This window comes from Sceloporus undulatus, chromosome 2, assembly GCF_019175285.1.
Source record: "Sceloporus undulatus isolate JIND9_A2432 ecotype Alabama chromosome 2, SceUnd_v1.1, whole genome shotgun sequence".
Taxonomy (NCBI): domain Eukaryota; kingdom Metazoa; phylum Chordata; class Lepidosauria; order Squamata; family Phrynosomatidae; genus Sceloporus; species Sceloporus undulatus.
In genome coordinates this window covers 320073339-320094966 of record NC_056523.1, presented here as the reverse complement: position 1 = coordinate 320094966, position 21628 = coordinate 320073339, and the positions used below count along the sequence as shown (strand labels likewise).

At 42.6% G+C, this 21628-nt stretch overlaps 1 protein-coding gene across 3 annotated transcripts in view; it reads right to left on the bottom strand.

Moving 5' to 3' along the window:
- The window catches only part of DYM (dymeclin), a 263922-nt gene that overhangs the window by 85992 nt on the left and 156302 nt on the right, over nucleotides 1-21628 (bottom strand). The window lies entirely within an intron of this gene.

Here is a 21628-nt window from a genome sequence, read left to right as displayed (position 1 = left end):
ATTTCCAGCAGATAACTTTAACTTTAAAAACTGTCCTGCTACATACTAAAGAGATCATCGATTTGCAGAATCCTGTAGCTACACACTGGAAGCAACTATCACTCACCATGTCTCTTTCTGTGCCTAAATGATAGCTAAATTAGTTGTTTTTGGCAGAGTGAAAGCAAGGGGATTATAAAGTGGGAATCTAAATTGTCTACCATTCTAGACAAAGTTGTGCACTGCAATCCCACCATGAAAGAACAGGCTACAACAGTTTTTAAGATGTGTGGAGAACTTAATCTGCAAGAAGAGTCTCTCAAGGCAATGCTTCATACCATTTTCTGAAGCTGATAACCATGCAACCTTTGTATTCAGCTACAGAGCCTGCTCCTCTACTGACCCAGGAGAGGATCTAGGTTTATCTCTTGATACCACACTGAACCTCAGAGGCACTTGGAAGTAGAAAAGGTCCTGGTGCTTTCAACTGCTTCCCATAGCTATCAGTATTTGGGGAGAAACCTCACACTTCCCTCAATCCTTGAAAAGGGTTAGTAATGCCTTTCTGTGTTCCAAAGCCCTCTGCAGCCTAATGCAATGTCACAGAGAGAAGCTATCACCAGTCTTTTCCAAGAAAAAAAACAGGCAGACTGATGCTTAGCAGTGATGTCTTGCTGAAGTTGTTTTTTTCTTTTTAAACTACACATGAAAGGCAAGACTCAGTTACAAGACAGAACAAACAAAAATACCTATGCATGTACATATGGGTGTGTGCACAGTCAAAGCTTGGAAAAGGGATAACTCTTGGAGCTGTGATTCAGCAAGTTCCTTTTCAAAGCTCTTGAGTACACATTACACATAACACACACACACACACACATACACACACATGCATAAAGTGATGACTGAATATGGGTAACTTATGAAGCCAGAGTGGTATGTGTTAAGCCAGGGGTTGGCAACCCCTGGCCCGTGGGCCGGATGCGGCCCGCAGAGGCGGCAGGACCGGCCCCAGTCCGGTCCTGCCGCCGCCGCCACCACCACCACCAAGGGCGCCTCCTCCTCCTCCTCCTGGGCAGTGCCACCGCCACCACCGCCACCGTGCCGCCCGCGGGGCTAGGACAGAGGAGCTCGTCCCCTTTGGCCAGCCAGCCATTGGCCAACTGGCCAAAGGGGACGGGCTCCTCTTTTCTTGAGCGTGCTGCCCGGGAGGAGGAGCAAGAGGACTTCTGCGGGCTCCTTCTCGGCCCATGCGGCCCCAGGCCTCTCCCTCCGGAGGGAGGCCTGGGGCTGCACAGGCCAAGAAGGGCCCCGCGGAAGCAGCCTGCCGCCTCCTGGGCTCCCCCCAGGGCCGTTGCGGCCCTAGGCCTCTCTCTCCGGAGGGAGGCCTGGGGCCGCACGGGCCGAGAAGGGGACCGCGGAAGCGGCCTGCCACCTCCTGGGCTCCTCCACGGCCCTTGGAACCCTTTTTGGCCAAAGGGAAGAGCCGAAGGGAAGGGCTTGGGACGGGTGCCCAAGCCCTTCCCTTCGGCCGAAAGGGCCTCTTGGAGCCCATTCGGCCGAAGGAAGGGACCGAGGAAGAGAGGGCGGGCACATGCCTCCTTCTCCCCGTGGGGCTTCGGTGGAAGCTCTGCCCCCGGCATGCGACCCCCCCCCTGGGGGATGGAAGTTCCCCCCCCCGGCTCCCCCCCCCCCCCCAGTTGTCTGAGGGACAGCAACCCAGTCCCCGGCTCAAAAAGGTTGCCTACCCCTGTGTTAAGCAGTAGGTTAAGGGATACAATACAATACAATACCCCTGTGTTAAGCAGTAGGTTAAGAGATACAATAGCCCTGTTTAAGTATTTAAAGGGGTGTCACATTGAGGATGCAGCAAACTTGTTTTCTGCTGCTGCAGAGACTAGAACACAGAATAATGGATATAAACAACAGGAAAAGAGATTCCGCCTCAACATTAGGAGGAACTTCTTGACATCTAGAGCTATTTGACAGTGGAACACATTCCCTTGGAGAGTGGTGGAGTCTCCTTCTTTGGAGGTCTTTAAACAGAGGCTGCATGGCCGTCTGTCAGGGATGCTTTGAATGTGATTTCCTGCATGGCAGGGGCTTGGACTGGATGGCCCTTGTGATCTCTTCCAACTCTATGATTCTAATTTTATTTAAAAAGTAGATGACTACATTTATATATATTTTTGATAATTACATGACAAAGATTTCACACAAGATAAAAATGCTAGTTTTTTTCGTAGGGGAGAACAAATGCCTTATCCCTATTTGATCAAGCAGCTGTCACCATTTATTACAGAAATGTATAGACTTTCTTTTTTTATAGTCTAGTCAATGGTGATACACACACACACACACACACACACACAGGCTTTCCCCACTTTTTGATACCTCGCTTTCTGACAATTTACTCTTTCAATGCTTGGAAATTACAGACAAGTTTTGTTAACTTGACAGGAGTCCCACTCTTTCATCAGTTCTTGCCTATAAGGCTCACTTGGGACCACTTGCATGCTATCTATCTAGTCCAGTTCTGGGAAAAGAGCGGGATAAACATCTATCTATCTATCTATCTATCTATCTATCTATCTATCTATTATTATGGTGTATTATTTACATTTTCAGTGGCCAAAATGTAATTTGAAAGCTTTTTTTTTAAAAGCACCTCAATTCCACTTTTCTGATAGACCACCATCCCCAATTTTTCAGATAAGCAGGGATTTCTCATAAAAACATCAACAATGGATGCTATACAAACAGTTTAAAAATGAAAAGAAACAGCGTAAAAATATATTGAAAATAAAGCTGTAAAAAACATGCTGAAATAAAACTGTCATGGGACCGGTTGGACCTCTTCTTGGAAGCTGTTCCAACTATTGGGTACCAATGCTGACAAAGCCCTGCTGCCTTTCAGATGGCAGGAGAGCTCAAATCTGGGCCTTAGAAAAGGTGCAAAGTTGTCAGGCGGTCTTCCACTTAGGACAATAATGTTCAAAACCTGTACCTTTAATAAAGTTTGCAATCAAAGTGGCAAGCAGCAAAGCTGGTACTTGTATGTATGTAATATGATTCAATCAACTTCCTTTGTTCAGAGTTTGGTCAACTCCATCTGAAGCCAACTGAAGATTTCCGACTGACTTCAAAAACAGCTCCATGTGACAGCTAATCTAATCTGAAACCAAGTCTGGTCCCCACTACTACATGCCCAGTGGGTATGATAAAGTTGCTCAAATAATCCCTGCGCACTCATGCAACTTTAACAGGAATGCATGCAGGAGTACTCCCAAACTTGCCATTTCAGCCTATATTCAACTACGTCCTGGTCTGAACATGACAATTCCTTCTTACATATTCAAGAGAAACAGCAGATTGTTTTTTATATACAAGTCTTTATTTCCTGGAGTCAGGTGTTATTCTATCAAACCACATTGTTTAGAGTATTCCCGATTCTCCCCAGAGGCCTGAATCGTAGCTCCGAGACTGTATTGAGTTCTTGGTTTATGGATTGTAGCTCCTCTTTCTTGTGGTCCATATATCACAAGGTATATGGCCCCCAAAGGCAGAGATTTTATTTAGCTCCATACTCACAGTAGTTTAAAATGGAGATCTTACATAAAAAGCAGGCCTAATGATATCCTCAAACCACAAATGCAATTCCCACATGCACTACTGTGAAATGTGCATAGCATTTTAGAGGCTTAGTACTGACATAATAATTTATAGACTATTCATTTAGACAAACCCTTCATCTCATTCAGTAGAGGCTGAATAAAGCAAGTCTACTTTTCTAGACAATTCATTCCAGAGATTTAGAAAACTTTTGATCAAAGATGGCACGTCCAGGGGCCAATTTTCTGCCTCTGAGGCTACTCAGGGGCTGCATGGACAAAAATGCCCTCAATGGGGGGGAAAAACTTATGCAAACCAAAGCCAGTAGTAGTGAGAGATCCATTTCTGGTTTTGAATTTTTTTTTAACATTAAAGGGTAAGGCTGTGATGTATTTAAATTGTATGTTGAGTTTCCTGGCTTTCCGGACAAATAATTCAACATTTTTTACCATATAAAAGGCAGTCTAGTGGAGTCAGGTTGCAAAAACAGTCTGGGATAGCAAATCATGGTTGCATTTAATCTACCCCGGTCAGGGACTTCAGTACTGGTTTTAAGGTGGGGGACCTCAAGACAGCAGGTAGGATTTTATGAATGTTGCCTCATTGCAGGTACATTTTTATAAAACAGTGAATATAAAGAATAATGCATTGCATTAAAAGCCACCTCTTCTACCCAGCTGAAGCAGTTAATAATCTGACCACTCAACAACAACTCAGCTGACATATTTAATAACATGACTACCATGAAAGCAATGGTAAAATAGTAAGTGTACATAGGATAGATTGCATTTAGTCTTAGTTATTCCTGGGAGGGTTCAAATACAATAGCTGTCTAATAGCATTTTTAGCGTGTGATCATTTAAGACAGTGCTACTCAAAATGGTAGTCCCTGGACCGATACTGGTCCCTGAGCCATTGGCTGGTGATCCCTTGTAAGTTTACAAGAAATAAACAATTATAACCTATGGACAATTGGGAAACAATAATCTGCAGTCCCGCACAGCAAGTAGCCTCAAAGGCACTGATTTAGGACACTTCTCACTGATAATTCCTGAAAGGCCTCAACTGCACAAAGGTACTGATGTTCCTCCCTCGACTTATATATGAGGTCGACTTATTGTTGAGTATATGCGTTATGTATCTCATGAATACGTATTGCACAATGCATGTTCTACAAGATTTTATTTTATTTTTTTTTAAACAGGGATTTATATAGTCTGCCTTCCCCATACATGGGGGATCCGTTCCGGACACAGTACAAGGTGTTGGTTATCACCTTTAAAGCCCTACATGGCCTGGGCCCGAGTTACTTGCGGGAACGCCTCTCCCTACACAATTTGCCCCGCACTCTCAGAACCTCAGGGAAAAACTTACTCGAAATACAAACTACCAGGTTGCACATGACTTCCCAAAAAACTTTGACTGCCATTGCCCCTAAATTGTGGAACAGCCTGCCGGAAAAAATCCGTCTTACTACCTTGGACGCCTTTAAGAAGGCAGTCAAGACGAAGCTCTTCCAGCGGGCTTACCCCTCTGTACCTGATTAAGATACTACCCTTATTGTGATGATGATCCTCTGTAAATAACCCATTGATGTATTTATTGAATTGACTGTTGGATTTTATGATTGTATTGTGTTTTTATCAGGTTGTAACTCCGCCTCCATCCGTAGGAAGAGGTGGGGCAATATAAATTTTTTATTATTATTAATATTTATTAAAAGAGCGTATGCTCAAGCCCTATTTTCCTGCTATTTTTATGGATCTCCTTTCTTAAATTCCTTGCCAAATAGATAATGTTAAACAACCCACTTTCTTGAAAACAAAAACAGGGAGGAGCAGCGGAACAGATGTCCTAATGTTACCCAAGAAATAATCTGATATAGAGTCCTCCCTCTATTCTTGCAGTCTTTGGACTCGCGTCCCTCACTTATGAATGAGGGACAAACAGAGGGAAAATGAATGGGGTGTGTGCCCGAGGCACGCCTCTGTGCACCCCCACACACCCATGCCTATGTTCAAGCCAATAGGGCTTGAATATATCCATAACTCTCCATTTTTGCGAGGGGTTCTGGAACAGATACCCCACGAAAAAGGAGGGATGACTGTAATCTGAACACTTTTATAATATTCTGATGTTGTTTTCTATGTCTTTGTATTTTAATTTATAACCTAATTTTTATGCTTTTTATTATCAACAATCCTATTTCAATTATCTGGGTTTAAGATTTCAATCTAACTTGTCATGGAAAACACCTTTTGTTGCAACCAAGCTAAAATCATCTCATTCTATAAACTCCCTCCTAAAATTCCACAGAGTTCAAGGAGGTCAATTGGTAGCTCCTTCTATTGAGGTTTATCAAAGAAAAATTGTTCCTCAACTATTATATGGTGCAGAAATTTGGGGGTATAATAGTATCTCTAATTTGGAAATTGTTCAGAATTCATTCCTGAGATCCCTGTTGGCTGTTCCTAAAAGTACCCATCTCCTTTTTGAGAACAGAAACAGGTCAAATTGCCTTTCAAGCCGGTATACATATTGTGCTTGCTTTTACTGGTTGAAGTTGTTGACCATGAGTGATTCCAGGCTTCCCCAAAAAAATGCTTTTTAGAGCAATTATCTTCTAACTCCTCAAGTTCTTGGGTATATACTGTCAGAACGATACTGCAGAACTATGACATTAATGTTGACTCATTACAAAATTATGCCGCCGGTAGAGTTAAACAACTGATTAAAGGAAAAATCCATCTTGTTGATAAATCACTCTTGAACTCTTCTTTTTCCTTTTGCTTTCCATTATATAAAAAAATCGTTTGGATTAGAGAATTATTTTTTAATCTTACTTTGGCCCCTGTTAGAAAAGCATTCACAGCCTTACGGTTTCAATGTATGCCTTCCGCCTATTTGACAGGCAGATATAATAACACCCCCAGCCACCTAAAATGGTGTATTTGAAAAACTGGGGTAGTGGAGAATACTGAACATTACCTTTTACACTGCCCTCTTTATACAGATCCTAGACAAAAGTTCCTTGATCATATTTTACATTCTCTTTCCAACAGATCTTGCTCCCAGCAGATCTGTATTCTTTTGGCTGGTAATGATGTATTCATTACCTCCATGGTGGCAAAATTTGCTTTAGTTACTAGTAAGATTAGACTTGGTTCTCAAGGTGGGAGTAAGGATTAAAAGTCTCATTTGCCATATGTTTTTTTCATTATTGTTGTATTACTGTACCCTATTGATGGGATATTATTATTATTATTATTATTATTATTATTATTATTTTGTTTATTCTGTGTTTTGATCCTTTTATATTGCTTTTGTATCTACTGGCTGGAACAGTATCAAATTGTGATGGCTTTTAGCTTTTAACAATAAAGCTATTTTACTTTACCTATTTTTAAAATCTGGTTTTTGAGGTATTATGCATTCTTGACTGATTAATAAATTTGTTCTCCTCCTCGTTAACTTTCAGGTGCCATTATTTTGTCAAATTTAAAGAATTACACTCTTTTAAAAATACCAAAAATGTGATCTATTGATTCATTTTGTATCTAAAACCAGATTCAAACTGACTCTAGACTTATTTGTGGAAATATGGTTCACTTTTAATTGTTTTGCAAATTTCCAGCCAGATACCTATGGTCAAACTTGGAGAAACATATTTTGTGAATTTATTGTCTCCTTTTGCCATAATCTTCAACAGCTGATATATAACTTTCTTGCAATTATAACAGTGTATTTTTGCTGTTTGTTTTTACAAGGTATTTGTAACTTGTAACCATAATAACAAATTATTTTCTTTCTTCCACTGCAGGGCCCAAGGCAGCTTATAATACAAATTAAAATAGAGTAGAACTAAAATTCAATAAATTATTACACTAAAGAACATTTAAAAACCAATTAAATAAACTAACATATCAAAGCCAAGCAATGAATTAAAACAATAGGAAAAAAACATTTTAAAAACACAACAAGGAAAGGGGAAAGGTGTGACTCCATCCTTAAAAAGTCCTTTCGAAACAACCAGTTAATGGCCAAAAACCTATCTGAATAAAAAGGTCTTTCCCTACTGGTGGAAGGGGAGCAATTCAATTTCTCTTTTGTTTTGTTGTCCTTCTTTTTCTTATCCCCAACCCCTCAACCTAACCATGGTAAAGCATTGTACCTGCAGAGATGTTAATGTTTCAAATAGCTAATTTTTTTATTTATTTAATTTCTATCCTGCATTTCTCCCCGAAGGGACCCAAGGCAGCTCATGATAACGGCTACCTAGAGCAGTTTTGTTAAATTAAAAACAAAACAAAACACACACAACTGACTTACAATGGTCCATTAACAGCTGACCATCCATATTGACAGATTCTGCATCCATGCATTCAATTCATGATGTGAAAATATTCAAAAAAATATTTTTTTTAAAAAATGTAAATCTTGATTTTGCCATTTTTAAAATAAGGGACACCATTTTACTACACCACTGTATGGCCGGTTACAGACTGACGTCCCATTTTAAAAAAGAGGTGTCTTTTCTAGACGCCCCTGGCTCTAATACGGACTCTGTCCGTACAATATGGCGCTGGCCGTTCCACACGGCCGGCGCCATCTTTACGTATCGGACGCTGTGCATCCGAACGTGTCGCAGCGTCTGTGACGTCGCAAATGCGCCCCTGGCGCCTCGCGACGTCACAGAGGCACCGCAAGAAGAAGCTCCATTTTGGAGCTTCTTTTTCGGTCCGTGCGGGAGCCGCGCGGTGTGGCTGCTGCAGCTCCCGCACAGAGCAAACGGCGGCGGCGGCAGACTGCCTCAAAGCGGCGGTTTATAACCCGCCTATATAATGGAACTTAAGCATTCACATATTTTTGTATCTATAGGGTATGCATGTGTGTGTGGTCCTGGAATCAAACACCAATGGATACCCAGGGCCCACTGTACCTGGAAATACGAATATGTTAGAAGAAAGCAGTGCAAAAAGTTTTTCAGAAATATATACATAGATTTCTAGTTGGCTGGGAAGATCAAGACAGGCTTAGGATCCATACTAACATTGCTGCACATTTAAAAAAATCTTTATACTGTAGCTTCTTTAAAACAAAAAGTCTGGATCCCAAGTAACATGCTAAATAGATTTATACTAAATTCAATTTACAGTATGTGGGAATTAATCTCATTTCCATAGAGGAAACTTGATAGGTTCTTTGAAAAGCTGAAGTAAAATCACTAAGGCATAGTCTGATTTTAAAAAGTTGCTCTTTTTGCAAGTTAAATCAATCTATGGTAAATTTACCATAATTATCTGTTCCATGAATGATATATACGAGTAAGTCAATGGGAATCCAAGATGGATTTAGTGTCAGTAGTATCATAATGGCAAAACAAAACAGAGTTCCAAACAGTGCATCATGCAAATTCATATTATGCAAGTGAAGTTAAAGACTAAAGACCTAGAAAAGTGATGGCCACTTGATGCCTCAACACTGACTTTCCACTTACCTCACAAAGATATACAAATATAACACCCAGAGGAGACTTGCTTTTTCCATGTGCCTGTGCTGTTGGATGTTTGTGTACAGCAGTGGTTTCCCAAACTTTGGTCCTCCAGATGTTTTGATTCATTCCCCAAAATAGCTGACTGCTGGCCAAGCTGGCTAGGGCTTCTGGGAGGTCAACTGACATCTTTAAACAGCTTTAAAAAGGCTGTCAAGACGGATGTCTTCCGGCAGGCCTTTCCTGGATAGATAATCCCGGCCTCAGGAACCCTCTTCTCATGAGAGTCCCCAAGGTCCTCCCTGGAAATTTAAGTAGAATGCTACCGCAGTTTACTGTTTTGTCTTGCTTTGTTTTGTAATAATGTGTATGTGTTGATGTTGTTTTAATTTGTTGGTTTTAATTATAATTGATTTAATAACTTTTTAAGGGGGGGAGGGAGGTAGATTTTGATGTATAATGTATTGTATTTTATTACTGTTAGCCGCCCCGATTGACTTCAAAGGGGCGGGATATAAATATATTATTATTATTATTATTATTATTATTATTATTATTATTATTATTATTATTATTATTAGATGAAGTCCAAAATACTTGGATGATCAAAGTTTGGGAATCACTGGAATAGAGTAGCATTTTGATGCTGAAAATATAACTCACTAATGGGGGTCTATACTGGAAAGTATGTACTTACAGTGCAAAACCAAAACATATATGATGCCTCCACACACACACACACACACACACACACACACACACACAGTGTGTGTGTGTGTGTGTGTGTGTGTGTATCTCCTATGGTCTAATCTGAAGGAGAGATTCATATCCCACTTCGCAGCTTAATGTCTTCTGAGACACAAACATGAGACCCGATCCAGTATTTCAATATGTGATACGGAAGAATTGCTGCACTGGGGAAACAGGAGGTGGCTGCTAAAGAGTGATTTGGGTTGAAGAAATAATCTGTGTGCACTGGGACCTCCAGAAAGCCTTCAGAACAATGCACCAACGCCACTACACATATATACTATCAGAAACATCCAGTTTCACAAGGGGTAGAAACCTCTTAGTTCACCATCTGACTCAGTGCCCTTCCTCTTTCCCTCTACTCTACAGCCCTCGTCTTTGTTGGTTTTTCTGTCCCTCCACCTAGATGTTCACTCAACTCCTCTCTTTCTGACCATGTTCCTCCTACTTACAAAGAAGCAGACCCTCTCTCTGCTCTTTGAACTGTGCAAAAACCTTGGGACCATGCAAAGAGAATAACCACATGTAATGGCTTGCGGCCTTCTATAGGTTTGCCATTAGCTTCTTCTCTTCTAATTAGGGAAAGTTGGGAAGTCCTTCATCTCGTGACTGAAGACAGTTCTGCAGGTTACAGACAAATATTAATTGACTAAAATTAATTAAAAACAAAATAACCTCCAAGTGGTCCAACCCTAAGAGTTCCTCATTATTCATGCAAAGTTTTAAGGGTCTAAATTTCACAGCTTAAGAGACATTGTGAAGATAAACAGACACGGATAGTTTTATATCATTAAAATTTCACAGCTTAAGAGACATTGTGAAGATAAACAGACACGGATAGTTTTATATCATTATAAACTGAATATTGGAACAAAAAATTTAAAATGTCGAGGGTGCTTTGTTTGTGAGTTCCTGCATGGCAGGGGGTTGGACAGGATGGCACTTGTGGTCTCTTCCAGCTCTATGATTCTATGAAAAAAATTTAAAAGAATGGAACATTAAAATGTAGAGGATGTTGCTATGGATAAACGATAAATATACACGCTGGATGCGTGTTTGTGTAATGTTCGGGGAGACTGATTTTGTGCACTGTATTATGGTATTCTAAGCTGTTTTTATTGTGTTATCTGACTGTATGTTGGATTTTTGAATTGTATTGTATTTGAAATGTATTTTTTGTAATAATATGGAGGTTTGTTTGGGTACTTTTGTATTATGTAATTGTTGTACACCGCCATGATCAAAGGAATGGTGGTATATAAATGAAATGAAATAAATAAAATAAAATATATAACACAGCAATGAAAGTCATAGAAAAAATATTTTTTTAAAAAGGGAACTATAACTCGTTCCTTCCTATCTTAGCCTTCTATAGCCTTTGAAATTACTATTAGTCCATTAGTGAGGTTTTGAAAATCAATTATTAGATGCTAATTTAATGCAGACTCTTTAAAACTAACAGTGTTGATTTTAAGGATTGGTTCATTAACAGCCCCAGTCATTTACTGTATTAACTAGCAGCTCCTATAGTACAGTTTATTTATATAGGTGTATATGTGCAACAGTATCAGAATTTGGAAATAACTGGTTAGTTATGGTAACTAACTGGTGTTGTACCATGTTGCTGTAACAAATTACATTTTTTTAATTAATCTTTATTGAATTATTTACAACATAAAAAGGGCAATACCAAAACATTTCCAAATTCTTACTCCAATATTTCTTAACCCTCCCCTCCCCCACCCCACCCCCTCACTTTCTATTTCACTTACTGCTTATTTATTAGCTATAAAATCTCTACTGTACTGTATTTCTCAAAGATCTATCATCCTTACTTCCTTATCTCATCATCTTTCATTCTATTTTGCTTAAATCCTAAGTTTATACAATAATTAACTCTTTATCTATAATTCTACACAGCAACGGTATTACTCCTTATTACCTTATTTAACCTTTCCCTTTTGAAACAATTCTCTTATTCTCGACCAAGTTAAATTATCTTCTTCTCGCATTTCATCTTTTAATTTCAAAGTTATGGTATCCATTTCTATGATTTCTAAACACTTTCCTAACCAATCCTCCACTTTCGGCACTTCCTTATTTCTCCAGACTTTGGCAATTGTTATTCTGGCAGCGGTGATTAAATATAATAGTGGATTCAATTTTGGTCTTAAATCCTTGTTTTCTACTATGTTTAAAAGACAGAGCTCCGGAACGTAACAAATTACATTTAAATGTATTAACTAAAAGGCTTTCTAACCTCTGGAGTGCATATACACACATGCAGGTAAATAAAAAGTGTAGAGTTATTTTATCTCTTTCTAAATAAAAACATGCAAAATCAGACCCACCATTAAGCCGTTTGATAATTTTTTAAAATAAAAATAAAAATAAAAAACCTGGACAAAATCCTCTTCTAAATCCCACATAAAATCTTTTGTAGATGTAAAGGAAAATATAATATATTACTCCAGCCCAGCACTTCAAAGTTTACTGAATTAGTCATCTCTGTGAATTGTTAAAGTTGCTTTTGTTTTCCGCTGCCACTGATCTTTCCTGTGCTTTATGTAGCAAGATTCTCTTCTTTGTTGTTTAACTTGTTAAAAAGTAGAGATATAAAACCAAAAATTTGGAAGCAAAGTTTAATAGTTCATATAACACCTTCTAGTCCCATGCACTGTAGCATACTTTTAAACTGCTGTGAGAGCATGCACATGATTATGCATACTTCTTAAACAAGTGACAACATTGAATAGCATTCAAAGTTATACTAAAACCCACCTGTAAGCAATAATAATAATAATAATAATAATAATAATAATAATAATTTTTATTTCTATCTTCCCGCCTCTCCCAATGGATCGAAGCAGGATCACAGCAAGGTTAAAATTGGTTAAACCTTAAAAATGGTTTAAGCATTGGACTATACCCTAGGAGACCAGGGTTTAAATCCTGACTTAGGCATGGAAACCCACTGCAGTGCAAGTCACACTCTCTCACCCTCAGATGATGGCAAAGGCAAACCCCCTCTAAAGAAACTTGCCATGAAAACCCCATGATAGGGTGTAGTGAGGTACTCACCCAGGTGGAGAGAGCTGAGGGGGCTAAGGGCAGCCAGGTGGTGGAGGTTGAGGGGAAGGAGGAAGTTAGCCCAGAGGTGGAGCCAGGGGAGGAAGAAGGAGGAGCTGGAAGGAATATAAAAGGAGAAGGGCTGAGGTGTGTGGGGAGGAAGGATGTGGAAGAGCTGGTTGGGCAGCAGTGGCTGGACAAGGGAAAGAACAGTTTTTAAGGAGTCCAGGGAGGGATGGAGTGCCGGTGCCTCTTCCAAGAAGGGCCCAACGCCCAAGGCAGAGGACCCAAGGAGAGGGGAGGTAGTGGAACCCTTGAGAGGAGGGAGCCTGGACTTTTGCTGGTTCTGGGGATGAGACAACCAGAGATCCTCAGGACTTAGAGGATGATTGGTGGGGTCAAAAAGGGAGGCTCTGGGAAGTGAGCCCTGCCTCAGTGGGATGTTGGGAAGGCTGACTTGAAGACAGGACTTTATGTTTTGAGTTACTATCTTCTGGACACAAAGCTATTTTCTTATTAAAGGTACTGTTGTACCATACATGCCTGAATAAGTTTGTTGTGCATGTGGGGAAGACCATTAGGGGAGGAGTCTGTTTCCTGGCAAGATGGAGCCTGCAATGTGAGCCCCGCCCACATTGGTGGAGAATGTGGGCACTAGCCCTAGGGTGGGGCTAAGGGCTAAACAGGAACAATTGTTCTGCTGGCTTACTGAACTGCAACAAATTCTCCTCCAACATGTGTCCTCCCAACAAGCTAGGTTCTTGGAGCAGGTCTGCAGTGCCCAGCAGCAGGCCCAGGAACAATTGGTCACTAAGTTGGCCGATTTGTGGCGGGCTCGGCGGACGGGGTCAACAGATGAACAGGAGAGGGGGTTGACTGGGATGGTGGGGTCAAATCCCCTGAGACTCATGAAGATGGGGCCTCAAGATGATGTAGAAGCATTTCTGAATACGTTTGAGAGATTGGCAGCCGCGGCCCAAAGGCCACTGGAACAATGGACTCTGATTTTGACTCCGTGCCTAACCAGACTGGCACAAGAGGCTTATGTCCACCGAGGAGGCAAAGGATTACCAAAAGGTAAAAGAGACAATTTTGCAAACACTTAACATCTCGGAGGAAACATATCGCTTAAGATTGAGAGACCTGAAGTGGGAGCCGGGCCTGCACCCGAGGACCTTGGGACAGAAGGTGAGTGCCTGTGGCTTGCGGTGGTTAAAACCTACGGAGAGGTCAGCAGGGGAGGTGGCAGAGGTGGTCCTAGTGGAGCAATTTGTGGGAGCTCTGCCGCTTCCAGCACGTAGGTGGGTGCGTTGCCATCGTCCCAAGGATTTGGAGATGGCGATAACTTTAATGGAGGCCTTTACCGCAGCAGAGGATAGTGAGTTGGGGTGGCCCCAACGACGTTCAGGGGATATTCCACCAGGAGAAGGCCAGGTTCTACCTAGCTGGGAAAGAGGACTTGAGCCAACCCTGGTGGAGATGCCTCGCGAGCTGGAGGAAAGGGCACCTGCGGAGACAGAGCAAGCAGAACCTCAAAGGACAACTGAGGCGGAGCCTAAGGGGACGGATTGTGTGGTGTGTTACGCATGTGGGATGGAGGGCCATATTCGTCAAGATTGTCTCGGTATAGAATGTTCCTGGGTGGACACTCGGAAAGCTACCCAGGTAAGTGGAAAACCCTCGCCACTGCGGGTGGTGGAGGCGAGAATAAATGGAAGGAAGGTGGAGGCTTTAGTAGACTCGGGGTGTAGCCAAACCTTGGTGAGAGAGGTACCTGAAGACACAGGGGCCCAATGGGTGAGTATCCGATGCATACATGGAGACGTAAAGCCCTATAAGGCAGTGTGGGCCCAAGTGGAAGTAGAAGGGAAGAAGCGAAGGTTGAGGGTGGGAGTTGTACCCTCTTTGAGGCGAGAAGCCCTTTTGGGGAGGGATTGGCCAGGTTGGCGTGGGTTGTTAAGGGAGACAGAGAGTTTAGAAGGGGAAGCTGTAGGGCCGGTGGTTGTCGATTTGGCGGGAGTGAGAAGAGCCCAGGTGGTGGCCTGGCAGCAAGATGATCCCTCTTTAAAAGAGGCCTTCAGGCAGGTACAAGAGGGGACTGGCGGGGAGGGGCCCCGGTTTGAATTAAACGGGGACCTGTTATATCGAGTTCCTCCAAAAAGGGACGCTGAAGACCCAGAAGCTCAGTTGGTGGTACCTCGGGCCCTGAGAGGGGAGGTGATGAGGTTGGCCTACGAGATTCCCATGGCAGGTCACCTGGGGACAGAAAAGACTACGCAACGGGTAATCCAACGTTTTTATTGTCCAGGGGTGTTTGCAGAGGTAAAGGCTTTTTGTAATTCATGTCCCCAATGCCAGTTGTTCCAAGGGAAGGGACCTCCAGGCGGGAAGCTGATACCTCTGCCCATTATAGAAGAGCCTTTTTCCCAGATAGCAATGGATATTGTAGGACCCCTAGAACAGGCGGTTGGAGGTTTCAAGTATTTGTTAGTAGTTGTAGACTGTGCGACCCGTTATCCAGAGGCAGTCCCCTTGAGGTCAATGCAGGCTTCACGGATTGCTCAGGAGTTGGTGAAAATCTTTTCACAGGTGGGATTCCCCAAGGAAATCCTGACAGATCAAGGAACGAGCTTCATGAGTCAGACCCTAAAAAGAATGTGGGAGATACTGGGCGTACGTCGGGCGTACGTCCCTTGAGGACCTCAATTTATCATCCCCAAGCTAATGGCCTGGTGGAAAGATTTAATAGGACTTTAAAGAGTATGTTAAAGAAATTCATAGAAAAGAATCCCAAGAAGTGGCCACAGCTAGTGGAGCCCCTTTTGTTCGCCTTTAGAGAGGTGCCGCAACCATCATTGGGATTCTCTCCTTTTGAGTTGGTCTTTGGACGGAAACCTAGAGGGATCTTGGATATCGTTAAGGAGGGGTGGGAGGAGGAACCTCAAAATTCCCAGTCGGAGCTACAGTTTATCTTGCAGATGAGGCAGCATTTAAAGGAAATAGGACAAGTGGCCCGGGAAAATCTGGCTAAGGCACAGGCCGATCAGAAACGGGATTTTGATAGGCGAGTAAAGGAAAGGGAGTTGCAAGTAGGACAGCAAGTCTTGGTCCTTCTACCAGCCCAAAAAGCAAAATTATTTGCAAAATGGCAAGGGCCCTATGAGGTAGTCAGAAGGGTGGGACCGGTGGATTATGAGGTCAGAATGGAGGGGGACCCTTCTAAGAAGAAAATTTTCCATATTAATCTCCTAAAGGCGTGGAGGGTCCGAGAAGCCCTCTTCGGAGATGTGGAGGAAGAATTAGAGGAGGAAGATGAGGGGTTAGTAGGACCACAGGCCAAGGATTTCCAAGAGACCGGGGATACACCTGTCTTGTCAGCTTTAAATGAAGAGCAGCTATCACAGGTGAGAGGGTTGCAGCAGACTTTTGGCGATGTTTTTCAGGGAAAGCCAGGTTGTACCGATCTTTGGGAACACGCTATTCAAACTGAGCCGGGTGCTATAGTCAGGTTACTCATTAGACCCTGGCCTTGGAGACTACAGGAAGTGATTAACAAAGAGGTAGCTGCAATGTTGGAGCTGGGGGTGATTGAACCTTCTGTTAGTCCATGGCGTAGTTTGCCAGTTTTGGTCCCCAAACCGGATGGATCAGTAAGGTTTTGTGTGGATTTCCGCCAGTTAAATAAGGTTTCGAAGTTTGATGCCTATCCAATGCCAGGGGCACTAAACCTGTTGGACCGACTGGGGCAGGCCCAGTTCTTGTATTCCATAGATCTAACAAAAGGGTATTGGCAGATTAAGTTAAGGCCAGAGGATAGGGAGAAGACAGCTTTTGCCACACCCAAAGGACTGTTCCAATTTACCCGAATGCCTTTCGGCCTGCATGGGGCAGCAGCCACCTTTCAACGCCTTATGGACATAGTTTTGAAGGATTTATCCTTTTGTGCTGCAGCATATATTGATGATATTATTATTTTTAGTGACTCGTGGGAGGAGCATTTAAGACATTTGTCTCTAGTCCTGGAAGCATTGAGGGCAGCTGGCCTTACTGCAAATCCAAAAAAAATGTGCAATTGCATGCCGGGAGGTGAAGTACTTGGGCCATATAGTAGGGCAGGCGAAGATAAAGCCCTTAAATGATAAAATAGTAAAAGTACAAGATTGGGGGATCCCGCAAACGAAAAAGCAAGTGCGACAGTTCCTAGGTTTGGCGGGCTACTACAGAAGGTTCATTCCCCATTTCGCGCATCTTGCCAGTCCGCTGACAGATCTGACTTGGAAGGGTCAGCCTCGACGGGTCAGGTGGGGAGCAGTCGAACAGAAGGCCTTTGAGAGGTTGAAAGCACATTTGTGCAGTTTTCCAGTTTTAAGGGCCCCCGATTTTTCTAAACCCTTCGTCCTACAAACAGACGCTTCGGATAAGGGCCTAGGAGCAGTTCTGTCTCAAGTGTGGGAGGATGGTGAACATCCGGTTTTATATTTAAGTAAGAAGTTGAAACCGGCGGAGGAGAAATATGCAGCGATAGAGAGGGAAGCCCTAGCGATCAAGTGGGCTGTCACAGCGCTCTGGTATTACCTGTGGGGGGCACCCTTTCAGTTAGTGACAGACCATGCACCTTTGACTTGGATAGCTTCTATGAAGGACACGAATCCCCGAATTACGCGTTGGTACATGGCCTTACAGCCATATGCGTTCTCAATTTGTCATCGACAGGGTCTTCTCCATTCTAATGCTGATTTCTTTTCTCGACAGGCCACCTGGACGCCCTCACGCCCGTCATCTCTCTTAGGGGGGGGTTATGTAGTGAGGTACTCACCCAGGTGGAGAGAGCTGAGGGGGCTAAGGGCAGCCAGGTGGTGGAGGTTGAGGGGAAGGAGGAAGTTAGCCCAGAGGTGGAGCCAGTGGAGGAAGAAGGAGGAGCTGGAAGGGATATAAAAGGAGAAGGGCTGAGGCGTGCGGGGAGGAAGGATGGATGCGGAAGAGCTGGTCGGGCAGCAGCGGCCGAACAAGGGAAAGAACAGTTTTTAAGGAGTCCAGGGAGGGATGGAGTGCCGGTGCCTCTTCCAAGAAGGGCCCAACGCCCAAGGCAGAGGACCCAAGGAGAGGGGAGGCAGCGGAACCCTCGAGAGGAGGGGAGCCTGGAGTTTTGCTGGTTCTGGGGACGAGACAACCAGAGATCCTCAGGACTTAGAGGACGATTGGTGGGGTCAAAAAGGGAGGCTCTGGGAAGCCAGCCCTGCCTCAGTGGGATGTTGGGAAGGCTGACTTGAAGACAGGACTTTATGTTTTGAATTACTATCTTCTGGACACAAAGCTATTTTCTTATTAAAGGTACCGTTGTACCATACATGCCTGAGTAAGTTTGTTGTGCATGTGGGGAAGACCATTAGGGGAGGAGTCTGTTTCCTGGCAAGATGGAGCCCGCAATGCCAGCCCCGTCCACATAGGGTTACCATAAATTGGAAATAACTTGAAGGCACACGGCAACAACAAATGCAATGAACTAAGTTTAAAGTGAGGCAGTGTCTTAGAACAATGGGTCTCAAACATTTTACTCCTGTGACCCTCTTTCCATCTACATTGGGATGTTGCACACACCCCTGCTCAATGTAGAACAGTTGTCCCTAAACTTCTGTGGGAGTTAGGGGCACAAGACTCCCACTTCTGCACTCCTCAACCCAAGAGAGTTTGCTGGTTTGCTTTTCAGTGTTGTGTTCCCTTGTCGTTCCCTCACAACAGCAGCATGAGCTCCCTGGAAAACCATGTAGAGAGGTTGCCCCAGATTGGGCTGTGGGAGGTGGAGCATGGGAAAGGATCATTTAAACGGCCAAGGAGCACTCCCGGAGGAGGAAAAACCCTAAATGCCCAGTGATGCAGTGATCAAATGCCGATACTGCAACCACAAGATTGTGAGTTCAATCCCAGGCAGGGCTCCAAGGTTGATTCAGCCTTCCAGCCTTTCGTAGGTTGGTAAAATGAATACCCAGTTTGTTGGAGGCAATTGGCTTACAGACTGCGTAGAGAGTGCTGAGTTCACTGATAAGTGGTATAGAAATATACATGCTATTGCTAATCCTACAGGGATCCCTACTGATACTGTCAGTCACTTATCAAGGCACCTCTAAGGCACCTTTTCATCCATGCCTACTCACCAAACCACACCATATTGGCTACTGTGTTCAAGCCCCTCTGGTGAGAAATCCATGAGTAACTGGAACACAGGGTGCTTAGCCTGGGGCTCAAGTGTTGCTCAACCAGAGACCTTGGGGCTAAAGATCTAGGATGACTAAATTAATGGGAGTATCTACTAGTCCACCAATTTGTGGTGGATTAGTAGATGCAAAGGTACTCCAGAATGGCATGCTTTCCCTTCTGGTAGCTATTCAACAGGACTGCATTTCAAATGGAAACGTATTGTTACATTAGAATGCTGTGCATTTGTTAGTGCTTTTAAAACCACATTATTCTTTGTTGAGTGGCTAGCTTTTATTTTGAAAATTAATGTGAACCTTCACAATTGACTAAATGTTGCTATCATGTTGGCAAGTCAAAGACTTTTCAGTATACTATGATTTCCTCCTCCACCACCACCTCTCCCCATTTCATAAAGAGGTCAGAGTTTCATTTCATATTTAGATGTTTAGTTTCTTGTTGAGAATATTTTACAATAATACACATGAGCTCCAGTTCTTGCAATAAGCAGTTACATGAAAACTGCATTACTTGTTTCTGAACCATGAAAAAATAACTGCTTAATGGGGGAAGGAAACTGAAAATAATGAAACTAATTTCTCTTCAGAAAGTCTAGATTGAATACTTTTACATTAGAAATTAATGTTACAACAGAGGCTGCCAATCCACAAATGCAGTCTAGGACAATACAGAGAAAATAGAGTTCCTGAACTGGCAACGGTATTTGTTGAACTTTTAAAGCATGTAAACTTGAATTAGTTTCAATTTTCAGAAATGCAGTTATGCTGTGGGGTGAAAATGTGATGGGGAATCTTTATTTCTGTAGAGGTAAGAGTGCTATCAGTAAAAACAAACAAACAAAACAACCCAGGTAAGCCTTGGAGAAGTAAACAAAAGCATTCTGAACCTTCTAGAGATCATTTGAAGGCTTATTCCAAAACAAATTACTTTTTCTCCCATCCTTCACTCTTCTTGTGATTTCCATCTGATGGTAGCAAACTTGCTTTTTTAACATGCTGGGGAGAAGCTGGTGACACAGGTTTATCTGCTCCCCTTTTTTCTCTGTTTTACTGTTCACACATGCTGAGTAAGGAAATCTGGATGCAGCTGCTGTTTACTTTGCCTGTTGTAGGTGGGCACACATAGGTACGTTAGGGTCTGCTATGGTAGGATCTCATTTTTCCCTGCTCAAAGTTTACTACATTGTTTACTGTAGTCAAGTTGCTGCAGCCTGACAACAAAAGTTTGTGTTGCTCCAGCCCCCTTTCATCATCTTCCTAATGCTAATGCAGCTAAAAATAACAATCCATCTAGACAGAGAACAAGTATAAAAGGGGATCGGATGAACATGAAAAGTCTTTGCAAAAAGGAGTTTCTTTGTCAGAGGTTTTGTTAACTGAGATATGCCAAAGGTCTTCTCTTCTACTGAGAAGAAAGGAATTCAAATAAACAAGGCTAAGTCTCTGATAGCTAGTTTAAGAGAATTATTTCATACAACCAATCGTCAAGAGATAGCTGCTGTGGTCATAATAGAAAGCATGGCTGGTTCTGATAACAAATATTCTTGTGGTGCTTTACAGATCAACAATGCTAGTAGTTTTGAATCCAAAACTTGAAATCCAGATTGAAAGAAGTTGGTGACAATAAGTCTGCCAGGACATCTTGCATTATGGCATCCATTGAGAAAGTTTAAAGGCAACATATCCTTTAAACACAGTAGATTATAGCAATGACTGTGATGTGAGGACATCATCACCTTGAATTATACATTATTCTCTGCCTCCTACTTATAGAAATTGCTCCCACGGGAGACTCGCCAGTCCCTGCCTAAGCTGAGATATTTTATGCATTACCTGTTTGGGTCTGGGCTTTGTGACTCAGGAAAGGGTGGGGAAATGAAATTGAATTAGATGAAATCTGACTCTGTTTTGCTTATTTTTCCTTTCTGCTACCCACCTTGAGCCTTCAGGATGGGGAGGACTATAGATCTATCTAGGGCAGAAAAAGGAGAGTTTGCATACAATTGCCAAATCTGGCCTAATAAATATAGCCAAAATTAGGGATTACCTGAAGTGAACAGACTGCCAGAACAGAAGTGCTCAGCATATTCCGGGGAGAGGGGCTCATTTAGGGAAATTATTCTATATTTGGCACTCAGACCTGAGGCTGTAAGCCCAGTAAAATCATTTTTGAAAATGTGACCTTATACCTTGCCTCTGGCACAATCATACTTGAATCAAAGAAAAAATTCTGAGAGTGAAATCTGTTGTGTATTAGGAAGTTAGACAATTAAAGTCATTTGATGGCATCTCTCCCTTTCTGGTAATACCTAGAGGGCACAATGAGAGCAAATTTTAGTATACAGTCTCAGACATATGCTTCATTACAGACTGAAGATTGCCTGCTAAATAAAGGTAAGAAACTACCGTGCCACTGCTAAAAAGGTTCACGGTTGAGCAATATAACCCTTCAAATATTTATTGTAGATGTTAAAATGAAAGCTAACATGCTGACATTTAAGTAGAACTGGCGTTT